At 41.5% G+C, this 12,469-nt stretch overlaps 1 long non-coding RNA gene across 1 annotated transcript; it reads left to right on the forward strand.

The window, feature by feature from the left end:
• Positions 1–2,237: 2,237 nt before the first annotated feature.
• LOC123381664 lies at positions 2,238–5,812 on the forward strand. The gene is made up of 2 exons (XR_006588952.1): positions 2,238–3,320; positions 4,787–5,812. It is a non-coding gene; the product is annotated as an uncharacterized LOC123381664 (long non-coding RNA).
• The last annotated feature ends 6,657 nt before the right edge of the window (positions 5,813–12,469 follow it).

Genomic DNA, 12,469 nt, shown 5'->3' on the forward strand with positions numbered 1-12,469 from the left:
CACAGAGCCCGACACAGGGCTCAAACTCACGAACTGCAAGATCATGACCTGAGCTGAAGTGGGACGCTTAACCGACTGAGCCACCCAGGTGCCCCTAATTTATTTTTTAACTTGCATCCAAGTTAGTTAGCATATAGTGCAACAATGATTTCAGGAGTAGATTCCTTAATGCCCCTTACCCATTTAGCCCATCCCCCTCCCACAATCCCTTCAGCAACCCTCTGTTCTCCATATTTAAGAGTCTCTTATGTTTTGTCCACCTCCCTGTTTTTATATTATTTTTGCTTCCCTTCCCTTATGTTCAACTGTTTTGTATCTTAAAGTCCTCATGTGAGTGAAGTTATATATTTGTCTTTCTCTGACTAATTTCACTTAGCATAATACCCTCCAGTTCCATCCATGTAGTTGCAAATGGCAAGATTTCATTCTTTTTGATTGCAGAGTAATACTCCATTGTATATATATACCACATCTTCTTTATCCATTCATCCATCAATGGACATTTGGGCTCTTTCCATACTTTGGCTATTGTTGATAGTGCTGCTATAAACATGGGGGTGCATGCATCCCTTCGAAACAGCATACCTGTATCCCTTGGATAGATACCTAGTAGTGCCATTGCTGGGTCCTAGGGTGGTTCTATTTTTAGTTTTTTGAGGAACCTCCAAACTGTTTTCCAGAGTGGCTGCACCAGTTTGCATGCCCACCAGCAATGCAAAAGAGATCCTCTTTCTCCGCATCCTTGCCAACATCTTTTGTTGCCTAAGTTGTTAACGTTAGCCATTCTGACTGGTGTGAGGTGGTATCTCATTGAGGTTAAAACATTTTTCAATGTATAGTCTAGTGGTATTAAGTGCATTCATATTATGCAACCATCACCATCATCTGTCTCCAGAATGCTTCATTTTGTTTAACTGAAACCCTAAACCCCATTGAACAATAACTCTCCATTCCCTCTCCGCACCCCCCACCCCGCCCCAATAAAGTTTTTGTTTATTGACCTTTGTCTAGGTTACTGCTTTCTGGGTAACTCACACAAAAAGTCCATTCCACATCCAGTCTACTTTTGTCCTTTGTTGAAATGAAAAGTCTCCCAGGGCGCCTGAGTAGCTCAGTTGGTTAAGCATCCAACTTCGGTTCAGGTCATGATCTCACAGTTCATGAGTTCAAGCCCTGTGTCAGGCTCTGTGTTGGTAGGTCAGAGCCTGGAGCCTGCTTCAGATTCAGTGTCTCCCTCTCTCTCTGCCCCTCCCCGCTCATGCTCTGTCTCTTTCTCCTTCAAAAATAAATAAACATTAGAATTTTTTTTTAAATGAAGGGTCTGAAAAACATAGTCTTGATATGCTAACATGTGAGTCATAATTTTTATTTGTTTAGTTTTCCTCTTTCTTGGACATGGTTTCTTTTCTTGTAAGAGATCTGCCATGCAGCTCTTAGATTCGATGTCCTTCTTCACTCAAATATTAGTTAAGGTCTTATTCTGGGGCAGAGGAGTGGACCACTAGAGGTTGGTACACTGTGGCCCTCGGGCTGCATATGGGTCCACATCTTCCTTTGTTTGATCTTTTCATTTGGCTTCCATGACGTTTTGAAAAGATTTTGTAATTGACAGACATTCTCCTTGGCCTTGAGACAAGTAGCTCAGGCAATTGTGTTTGTTACTTGACCCCCTTTGCCACTTGAGTGTGTGGTCCCTGGCTATCTTGATGGCGGTGGGGTGAAGCAGGGCTTACTCCTGAATCCTAGGGAGGGTAAGGGCCCAACATTATGTGAAAGTGCAGCCAAGGACAATGGTTGAGCCCTCTGCTTCTCAAACACAGCTTCTGTTCTCCCAGCTGCGCAAGGGTGTGGTTTCTCCTGTGCTTTTGCACATGATGTGTCCTTCCGAGCAGTCTATTTTACTCCATGGTGAGCCGTTCACCTCATATCAGCCTATATTGAAAAGAATAAAGCTACTCTATGAGACAACTGCACATTTTTCATTGATTTTTAAGATACATGATATTTACAAATGCCGTCGCCGTGCCCATCTGTTTCCAGTCATGCCTCCAGTATCTCTAAGAATATGAATTTACTCTGGCACTAGTTTCCTTGGAAGAATCTGAAAAGCCCAGTGCTAAGGCACTCCTTGGCCTCTTTGGCCTTGCCCTCCTTTAGTAAGTGAGCTTGAACTTGGCAATTTTCGGTCCCTTCCCTCTGACTGTGAGCACCCCTGATCTTGACTTGGTGACCTGGATCTTACCTGTTGTGTTCTTGACCTGGCTCTCTCTTTTCTGACTCTTTCTTGCCTCAGGTTTTTATCTTTAGTTTTTTAACTCTGGTTTGGCATCTGGATTCTGTTTGAAACCTCAGCCAGAGGCACCTGGGGCCCCTCCTCCTGACATTTGGGTAAAACGAAGCAAAGGCTAAAAACCATATAGGACTTTCAGCAACTTGGACATAGATTCCACTTTCTTGCCTGTTAGGCCTTTACCTCTGTGTTTCTTTCTCTCAGTGTTTTTTACATGGTCTCTACGTAGCTATTTTCAATAGCTGTTTTATACGCAACCTTTCCATTCCAAGACGTTTCAAAACGTTCCTTCCTGTTTGCAAACGAGTTTTTCTTACAAGTGGGTTAGTGCCACCGTGCTGACTCTCTTTTAACAATAAGATTTCTTGTTTTCCCCACATTTTTCAAAACCTGAGAATTAAATTTCCAGGAATGCCAAACCGCTGCATTTCATCTTGACTAATTTGTCACACGGGCAGGCCTCCTGCTGCCAAATCAGCATGAGTTTAAGCTTTTTTTGTTGTTGTTGTTGAAAGAAAAAGAGAGCAGTATGATTCTCTGGCAGACATTCACATTACTTTCCCAGCAATCTGATAAAATCCCATCCCTGCATTCCCCAAAAGCCAACCTTGAGCTAAACTTTCAACTTTTTTTTTTTTTTTGAAAGGGGCTTAAATAAATGCACTCAACAATTTTGGAGAACAGATCTCTCTCTCTAGGCAAGGCAGGCTGGGCTGCATTCCTGCATTTCTCATGCTGCAGAGGGAAAAGTTCACGAATGTAAGGGCATGCTTTTCTAAAGTTATCTGCGAAGGGAAAGGGATAATTACGTCTGTGTGATTCAAACCTGGGCACCATCCAGGTTCCCCCAATTCGCTGAAAGAACAGTGCCTTCTATTGTGTCTTGGAAAATTCCAGGAAAATTTGCTTCTCTCCTCAGTGTGAATAACAGCACGGTCCAGCCAGCTTCTTCTCGGTTCACAAGAGGCCCACGTGAGGACAGAGACGTTACGAGAAGAACAGCGCCAGGGGACGAAAAGGGAGCCATGATGTAACTTTGTATATTTCCCTAGGGGGAAAAAAAATCAGAAACTTCTGCATTACGAGGGGTGATTGAGTAGAGACACTTGTTCATCCATGGGGAGATGGTGGGAGTTCTAAAATGTGTTTATCTTTTCCTTCTTTCTTTGGGTAACCCTGTTTTTCAGTATAGCTTGTACTTCTGAAGTCATACTGGACTAGGGGGAAAATGAAGGTGAAAATAAGTCACAATAGAGGCTCTGCCTCTACAAACTCTGGAAACTCCAGATTCTCAAATTCTTCCTACGTGGTGCTGGGGGTCCATATGGAGACACTCCACATGCTTCATGGGCCCGATGTGGCACCGTTTCCTGCTTTTCCAGGTTTGGTCCACATAGGGCCACCATATTGTTTGTTTTCTCTGATGACCCTGATACCTGGTATTTTTTTTTAATGTTTCTTTCTTTTTGAGAGAGAGAGAGAGAGAGAGCCAGTGCGCATGAGAGAGTGAGTACACAAGTGGGAGAAGGGCAGAGGCGGGGAGGGACAGAAGATCCAAAGCGGGCCCTGCACTGACAGCAGAGAGCCTGATGCTGGGCTTGAACTCACAAACTGCAAGATCATGGCCTGAGCCCAAGTTGGGTGTTTAATCGCCTGAGTCACCCAGGTGCCCCAGACCCTGTATTGAGGCTCTGGGGTCTTGATGTCGTCCTCACCTGTCAAGACATCACTGTCAATCAGGTTGCCTGCTGACGGGCTGAGGCTTGGCAAAGGTCACGCCAAGTGATCAGAATGTGGTCTTTGCTTCATCTATGTAGGCAAGGATAGATCTTTGGGGTGTGTGTGTGTGTGTGTGTGTAGGGGGTAAAAATTCCAGAGCCCACTTCCGTGCCTCTTTTGTACATTGACTCCCAAATCTATGACTCCAGTCTAGATCTTTCTCCTGTGCTTCTGATTCTCCTTTTCCACAGAATCTCCTCCTGTAATCCCTGTTTCCATCAATGGACCAACCAGCTTCTAAGCTAGACTCAACTTATATCCTCCCCCCACACACACAACCAAAACCTCAATTATAAAATTAAACACAAAACCTTTGACAGTTCTAATATTAGCAGAAAGGGACAGGAGAGTGTGGGTTATGAGACCTATATTTTTCTTTAGAAAAAATATACTGGAAAACAATATCTAATAATTGAAACGTTGAATTAATACTCTTTGTCCTAATAGGAGGGAAAGGTTTCACTTACAACTTTTATGGGATGAAACCCATCAAAATTCTTTTTCTGTCATTTACTAATATCTCCAGTAGTCAAAATAACTTGGCCGTATTCAAGACATGAAAAAGGAACATATTGTCCTAAAAATAAGCACAGGTGGGGAGCACATATTTGGGCAATGTGCTGCAGGTATGTATGTTATCTCCTTTAGGGCAAGGCAAAAAAAAATCAGCATGTGTAATTTTTTAAAAAACATGCTATTCTCTGCATTTAAACTCAGAACGTTTAAAAGCAACGGATGACCCATCTGTGAATGCTCCTCAAGAAACCAGTCAAGATAGGAGGTGAATCTACGTGCTGGCAGCTGTCGAGATTGGTTGGAGGGAAGTCTTCAAGACATCATGAGTACCTGGGGTCCTGGCAGTGGAGACGAGGCCTCCTAATCATGGAATCCCACATTATCCGTGACTGGAGGTAAAGGCTGACATGATGTGCATCATCTTGTCTGAACATTTGGCTTTGGGTGGAACTGAGCATTTCCACTGAGGGAAGCCTGGCTTCATCACAACCTGCGAATTAATAGTTTAACTAACTGAACGCTGAATTCAACTCATTGGACATGTAACCAGACTACGTCTAAACTTTTGCTGCCAACGCCAATAGTTCTCTGCAGGGGTGGTTTTATGCGAGCACAGATGGCTTTATGAGGTTTCAGCTCTCTTGGGATTCATGAAGGAGGTGCTCTAGAAGGAGGTAACAAGGCACTTGAAAGTGTATAGAAGTTCTCTACATCTAGTGCTCACATGAAAATGGAGTCTTGAGTCTTGAGGCTGTACAATGTATTATAACTCGTGCTACGGTTGAATTAGAATTATGTTCCAAAAGCAAACCGTCGTGAGGATGCAGTAAGGGGTTCCCTTGCTGCAACAATATTAATATGCAGAAGTATAACGAAAAGACTGGTAAAGTTTAGTTTAATCTACAATGAGACATTAGCACAAAACTTAGGTCAGCAGGAACATGGAGACAGAGGAGCCTCAGGTATTGGCTTTCCTGCCTAATGGCTGTGTGATTTTAGACAGCTTATTTAAAATGCCTTCCCCACTTTTTTGAAAAGAGTACCCTCCTCTCCATTTATTTATATTTTATTTGCTTTCTTTCTACACTGTGTCATAGTTTTCTGGACATAGATTTGTACGTACTTTGCTGGATTTATAACTAAATATTCCAATTTTGGGTGCTATTGTAAGTGGTATTTTAAAAAATTTCAATTCTGGTTGCTCGTGGCTGGCATAGAGGAAATCCATTGACGTTTGTATATTGATGTCTTTTGCTTTTTGTTCTCTCCATCCACCATCATTAAGACTGGGATGCTGCATTCCATGTCCATCACTTTTTTCCCCCATGGAACTGCTGATCTCTCTTTTTTCTTAAAAATTTTTTTATTGTGGCAAAAATACTAAACATGATAGGTATCTTCTTAAAAAATTTTAAAGTGCACAATCCAGTATTGTTAATTATAGGAACAATGTCATACAGCAGACCTTATTCATCTTGCGACTGAAGCTTTATACCCATTGGACACCAAAGATCTACACAGTCTAAAGCCCAGTTCTTTTTTCAGTATCCATAAAGTTTTATTGGAACACAGCAACACCCATTAATTCACGTATTATCTATGGCTGCTTTTGTATTGCAACACAGACTTTTCTCCCAGCTTTAGTGAGATATAATGGACATATAACAAGTTTAGGTGTACAACGTGATGATTTGATACACACACACACACACATATATATATATATATATTGCAAAAATCACTGCCACAATCAGGTTAGTTACCTGTCTATCTCTATCACCTCACACAATTACCATTTTTTAATGAGGAGAACCTACTTTCTTAGGAGTTTTCAAGTACATTATACAGTATTGTTAACTGTAGCCACTGGGCTGCACATTAGATCCCTGCAACTTATTCACCCTATAACTTTTAACATTTCCCTCACCTCCAAGCCCCTGGCAACCCTCATTCTACTCTCTGCTTCTGTGAGTTTGACTGTTTTAGATTCCACATAGAATTAGGATCTAACGGTATTTGTCTTTCTCTGACTTATTCCGCTTAGCACAATGCCCTCAAGGCCCATCCATGTTGTGGCAAAAGGCAGGATTTCCTTCCTTTTAATGACTGAATAAGGTTCCATGTGGGATGTGCCACTTGGCACATCTTTCTTTTTTATCCACTCATCCGTGGATGGTCACAGGTTGTCTCCAAGTCTCGGCTAGCACATATAATACTGCAATGAACATGGGGTGCAGATCTTGTTTCAAGATAGTGATTTCATGTCTTTGGGATGAACACCCAGAAGTGGGATTTCCGGATCCTATGGTGGTTCAATTTTTCACGTTTGGAGGAAACGCCATACTCTTCTCTCTAGCAGTTGCGGCAGTTTGCATTCCTACCAACAGCGTATAAGGTGAAACTGAGGATTTCTTATCTGTGAAATAGAACGAAGAATATCCATTTGAATCGTTGAGGCTAGGCTTAACATAATGCTCACGAAGTGCTTATGATAGCTTCCTATGCTTTCTGTGGACACAGCAGCTATTAGGAGTTCTCCTTCTGTGTATGAGATATGAACATATCCATATGTTCTGAAAGTGAGAACAGTATGAATGGAGTTGTTGGTGGAGTGTTTGGTCCCGGAGCTAAGCACTGGTCATATTCCACTTCTCCCCTTAGGCTATGGATTCCTTAAGGGCAGATAGGACCTTATTGGTCGCTGACACTTACTAGGCTCCTGACGTGTGTTGAGATCTCTGAACTTCAGAGTGGCTTAAATTTTTTTTCAGAGATTATTTGAAGAAGTCTAGATGCTCGATGGTTTTTTTTTCTTTTTTTTTTTTCTCCCTTCGTTGACTGAAAAGCAAGGAATGCATTATCTGTGGGTGTTTGGCCTGAGGGAGATTTCAGGAAAGCAACTAACTAGAAATGTACTATTAAATGTCAGACTCACTACAAATTAGCACGAATCTAAGATTGGTATTTTATGGGAGAATTCTTATGTTATTTTTTTCAAGAGTTTCCTTCGAAAATATTTTAACAATTTGCCCCGAGAATAGTTTGGGTTTAGTCCACTTAATGCCCTGGGTTTTTTCCTTAGAGGTGAGTGGTTTTGTTGACCAAAATTCACTAGTTCATAACAAAGCTACAATATGAGATTGTTGAGTGTGATTTTTTTTTTCTTTTTAGTCTAAATTGGAACCTTATGGACATTGAACCTAGAAACATATGCTGATGTGATTTATACGTAGAAAATCTCTTTTCATATTATGAACAAAATCACTATTGTGTTCCAATCTTTGTTCTCTGGGGATGAATCTTAGTAAATCACTTCCTGCCATTCAGATACTTCAGAGCTCAAAATGCCTGAAGCTTAACAACAGATTCATCAGAAAATACAATGCAAAAATCTAAAAGGTTATGATGACAGGAAAAATGTTTCCCATTTCTCCTGAAGGGGTGGGGAGGGGACAGGAAGGAAAGGGGAGAATTTTAGAATCCGGTTCTTCTATGTCTGAAAGAAGACAGTTCAGATTAATTACTAGGGCCTTAAATAAGAAACAGGACAATGTCCTCCATGGAGAGAGTCACGTTAGCCAACCATGAACCTTTGGCACTCACCCTCAGGCTCCAGGCGCAAAGAGAAGTTTAGACAGGTCTGAAAAAAATCAACCCAAGCATGCCTTTAAAAATGAAAATTGGAAATAAAACTCATTGTGCTCACACTGTTCCTCTTCAGACCCATCAGCTCCCTCTGTATCTTGAGTCTATCATTTTAACAACCCTGGAAAGTTCAAGGTTTTGCCAGTACATGTGTATCTACTATTCTCCAACCCCTCCCCCTTCCCCCCATAGAACATATTTTACCAATTTAGTTTACAAAGAGATTTAGGTCTTCCCTGTTGTGCTTTATTCACCTATAACGTGGGGGATCATAAATATGTTTCCATCTCCTGGGGAACATTTTCTCACATTGCATTTCCAAGATGTGCGCTCCAGATGTGAAAGGTTAAGTTACTTTGTAAATTTCTTCAGCACAGGGATCTCTTAATGGAGTACATTGTTATGCATGCAATGCCAGGTTGGTAAAGGATGCCTTTGTTAGGATAAACAAGATGTATCTGAGCTTTTCCTTTCTCTGGTGATTTCCAGTCCGGGCGGCTGAGATGATAGAAAAGAGGCTGAGAATTTGGAGGTGGTTTGAGGAGGGTGTCAGATTGATTCAAATCTACTTTTTTTCTAATTCCTGAATGCTCAGGTTTTATGTGCTTGTTGCTCCCTGTGAGTTTCTTAATTCTTGGGAGGCCGCCCACAAACGCTGGCTCGGAAGCTACTGGTGTGCTTCTGGGACCAGTGGCAAGAGTGGATCAAGAGCAGTGAGAATTTCTTTTGTGTGAAACCCACAGTGGCTTGATCCAGGCTATGAATTAGACGATGCGGGTTTTTTTTTCTTTGAAGAATTCATCCTCTTTTTATATCAGTTAGAAAATCCTCCATTTTTTGAAAAGGGAAACACTTTGGAGGGAAAGCAGATGGTCAGGGAAAGCATGGAGTTTCATGTATTGATTCTACCCGTAAAGACGGGATTGATAGCCCCAACCAATCAAGAGCACAATAGGAACCTTTATATTCCTTCTGCTTGTCTTTCCTTGGTGCTTGTAATTGCTTCCCAAAATGTAAATAAAGGGAATCTTAGGGGCTCTTGAGCTTGAATCTTCTCCTCAGGGGGTGAAGGGAAAAGAGATTGTTTAGAACCTGGACATTCTGCACAAGATACCTTAAAAGCCCTGAGCTATGTATTGCATTTAACACATTTTAATGGGGGAGAAATAATTTGGAATCAAACGATTTGGGCCTGTAAGTATTTGCTGAGTGTTTTGTGCCAGTTTCTTAACTTTTCTGAACGTCAGCTTAATTAGTCAAACAGGACTGATAATATCTTCTTCACAAAGTGGCTGTAAGGACCCAATGAAATACACCACACTGAGCCATAGGAAATTGCTTGCGTTTGATTGTTTTTGACCTTTGCCAACAACCACCTTGAGGACAAACTCATACAGGCAATATTGTATAAGTTGTAAAGTACATGTGACTTTTAGTTAAAGTGAAAAGTTACTTTTTCCTCTCTGTGTGAGGGAGAAGTGGAACTTTCTTAGAGAAAGACTGGAGAACATTGTGACAGAAGATGTGTGCAGAATTTAAAGGGAAAGGACGAGGAAGAGAAAAATAAGTGATGAAATGAATTTTTACCTTTTGGGCAATTTTTTTCTGCTTTAATGCGGACTGGGGATTAGGTGGCTCTGTTTCATCAATCTGTTTAATGAGCTGTGTGTAGGGACACCTGGAGGGCTCAGTCGGTTAAGTGCCCAACTCTTGATATCAGCTCAGGTCCTGAACTTGTGATCTTGAGATCGATCCCCACATTGGGCTCTACGCTGACAGCATGGAGCCTATTTGGGATTCTCTCTGTCCCTCTCTCTCTCTCTGCCCTTGCCCTTGCTCTCCCGTACACATGCAGGTGCTCTCTCTCTCTCTCAAGACAAATAAACATTAAGAAAAAAGAAAACAAAATTTTTCTTCTATAAAAAAAAAAATGAGCTGTGGAGGCACCTGGGTGGCTCAGTTGGTTAAGCAGCCAACTTTGGCTCAGGTCATGATCTCACGGTTCATGAGTTCAAACCCAGTGTCGGGCTCTGTGCTGACAGCTTAGAGCCTGGAGCCTGCTTCGGATTCTGTCTCCATCTCTCTGCTCTTTCTGAAATATAAGTAAACATTAAAAAAAAATTTTAAAAATTTAAAACACTAAAAAAAAAAACTTTAACACTTAAAAAAAAAGAGCTGTGTAAAAATGAAATATTCACGCCATCCTTTGTTAATAGTTTGGAAAGTGAGTTTATTAATATCAAGCCAGGCTTGATATTGTCTTTTTCAAAGGACAAAACATTTCCTATGCAAGCCCCTCCGTCAAAACCCTCCAATTTAATATGATTAATAAGGTAATTTGAAATTTGGATAATATTCCCACATTGCATAAAGGAAAAGTAACTTGATGTTACAGGCCATCTGGAATAGATAATCCATCTAATACTTATTTTGAGGAAAGAACACAGAGAAATACAGCACTAGCATTTGTTTTTGATGTGATCATAGTTTAAGGTGCAGCAAGGCCTCGTAAATAAATGGGCTAACCCAGGATGGGTATTAAACTTGACATGTTTTCTTCTTATTTAGTTGAGGTATGTTAATAAATAAAGCTTATTTCTGCTCCCCATCTTTCAGACTGATGTTTGGAAGCCAGAGTTAATAGTTTAGCTTTTTTTGAAAAAAATGTTTATTTATTTATTTTGAGAGAGAGAGAGTGCGTGGGCGCATGAGCAGGGGAAGGGTGGGAGGAGCAGAGAGAAAGGGAGAGAAAGATTCCTAAGCAGGGTCAGTGCTGTTAGTGTAGAGCCCGACACAGGGTTCGATCCCACAAGCTGTGAGAACATGACCTGAGCTGAAATCCAAGACTTGACGCTTAACTGACCCAGCCACGCAGTTGCCCCAATAGTTTAGGCTTAAATCCTTTAATAATGGTTGTGACTGCCAAAGTGGAAGACTTTAAGCAGTGCTAATTTTCTACCTTAAGAGAAAAAGATCAATTAGGAAGAGTTAGTATTTTCCAAAGGTGCAAGAATCCTGTAATCATGTGGTTTTGTGAAACATAAAATGAGGGTATTCATATTGAAATTCTCAGACATGAGTTTTTGTCTTGGGTTTGGCAATGACTTATGAAAACTGTTTAGTTGTAGAGGGTTTCCATATGAGCAGCATGCACACAAATATTGAATATTTGGATGTTTTGGGGGGTCTGTAAGATAACTTAGAAACACCGAAAAGGTCTCTATCTGCTTCCTACTATTTTAATTCTAAACCATGGGAGATATTTAGAAACCCAAGAAAGATGTTTTCTTTTTTTAATTTTTTAAATGTTTATTTATTTTTAAGAAAGAGAGAGAGAGAGAGACAAGGTATGAATGGGGGATGGGCAGAGAGAGAGGGAGACATAGAACCTGAAGCAGGCTCCAGGCTCTGAGCTGTCAGCACAGAGCCGGAAGTGGGGCTCCAACTTTTGAACGGTGAGATCATCACCTGAGCTGAAGTCAGCTGCTTAACTGACTGAGCCACCCAGGGGGGTGCCAGGATGTACAGCTGGGGACTGTCACCCCCCAGTTTTGGGGGTTGTTACGATGTTATCCTTCTGTTTGCCCAAAGTGTTTTGCAGCCTGATGTTAGAGATTGTGAAGAGGTGGGTGGATAAGATACTGGGGACATTGCCAGTGTTGGGGGAGACGAAGGGAACTGGTGGTGGTCTGGGATGTACCTGGGGCTGAGTTACAGAAGGGCCCACAGGCTCTCCCAACAGTGTTTTACTGAATCACTGGGTCATGATTATAGCATTTCAGAGTTGGAAGTGGCCTAAGAACTTAATCTCGTTTCTCCTTTTGCCTCAAGTAGACGTGCACTGACGTCCCGATGGCCTGTGGAATCAAGTTCTAGTACGTCATTGCAACGTGTTTCCTCCCGGGCATGTGGAGCAGCAGGCTCGCCCGGAGAGTCAAAGCAGGCTTGGTAGTGGATGTTTCAAAGAAATTGGTGCAACAGGTTATTCAGAGGACTGAACACACAGTTGGAAATGGGAAATGTGTCATTAAAGCTCAGATAACAAATAGTAGGTGACATGGTTCTGGGTTATTGGCCAATCCCTGCCTCAGTGTGACTTAGTGAAGGTGTGGCAGAGGAAAAAGTTTTTTTTTGGATAGTTTCTGGATTTTCTTCCCTATCAACCCATTCTCCCATGACCCCTCTTTATCATTGTTCTGGATCCAGTTTCTGTTCTTCTTTTTTTTAGGTGTATTTGTT

This window comes from Felis catus, chromosome D4, assembly GCF_018350175.1.
Source record: "Felis catus isolate Fca126 chromosome D4, F.catus_Fca126_mat1.0, whole genome shotgun sequence".
In the NCBI taxonomy this organism is placed as follows: Eukaryota; Metazoa; Chordata; class Mammalia; order Carnivora; family Felidae; genus Felis; species Felis catus.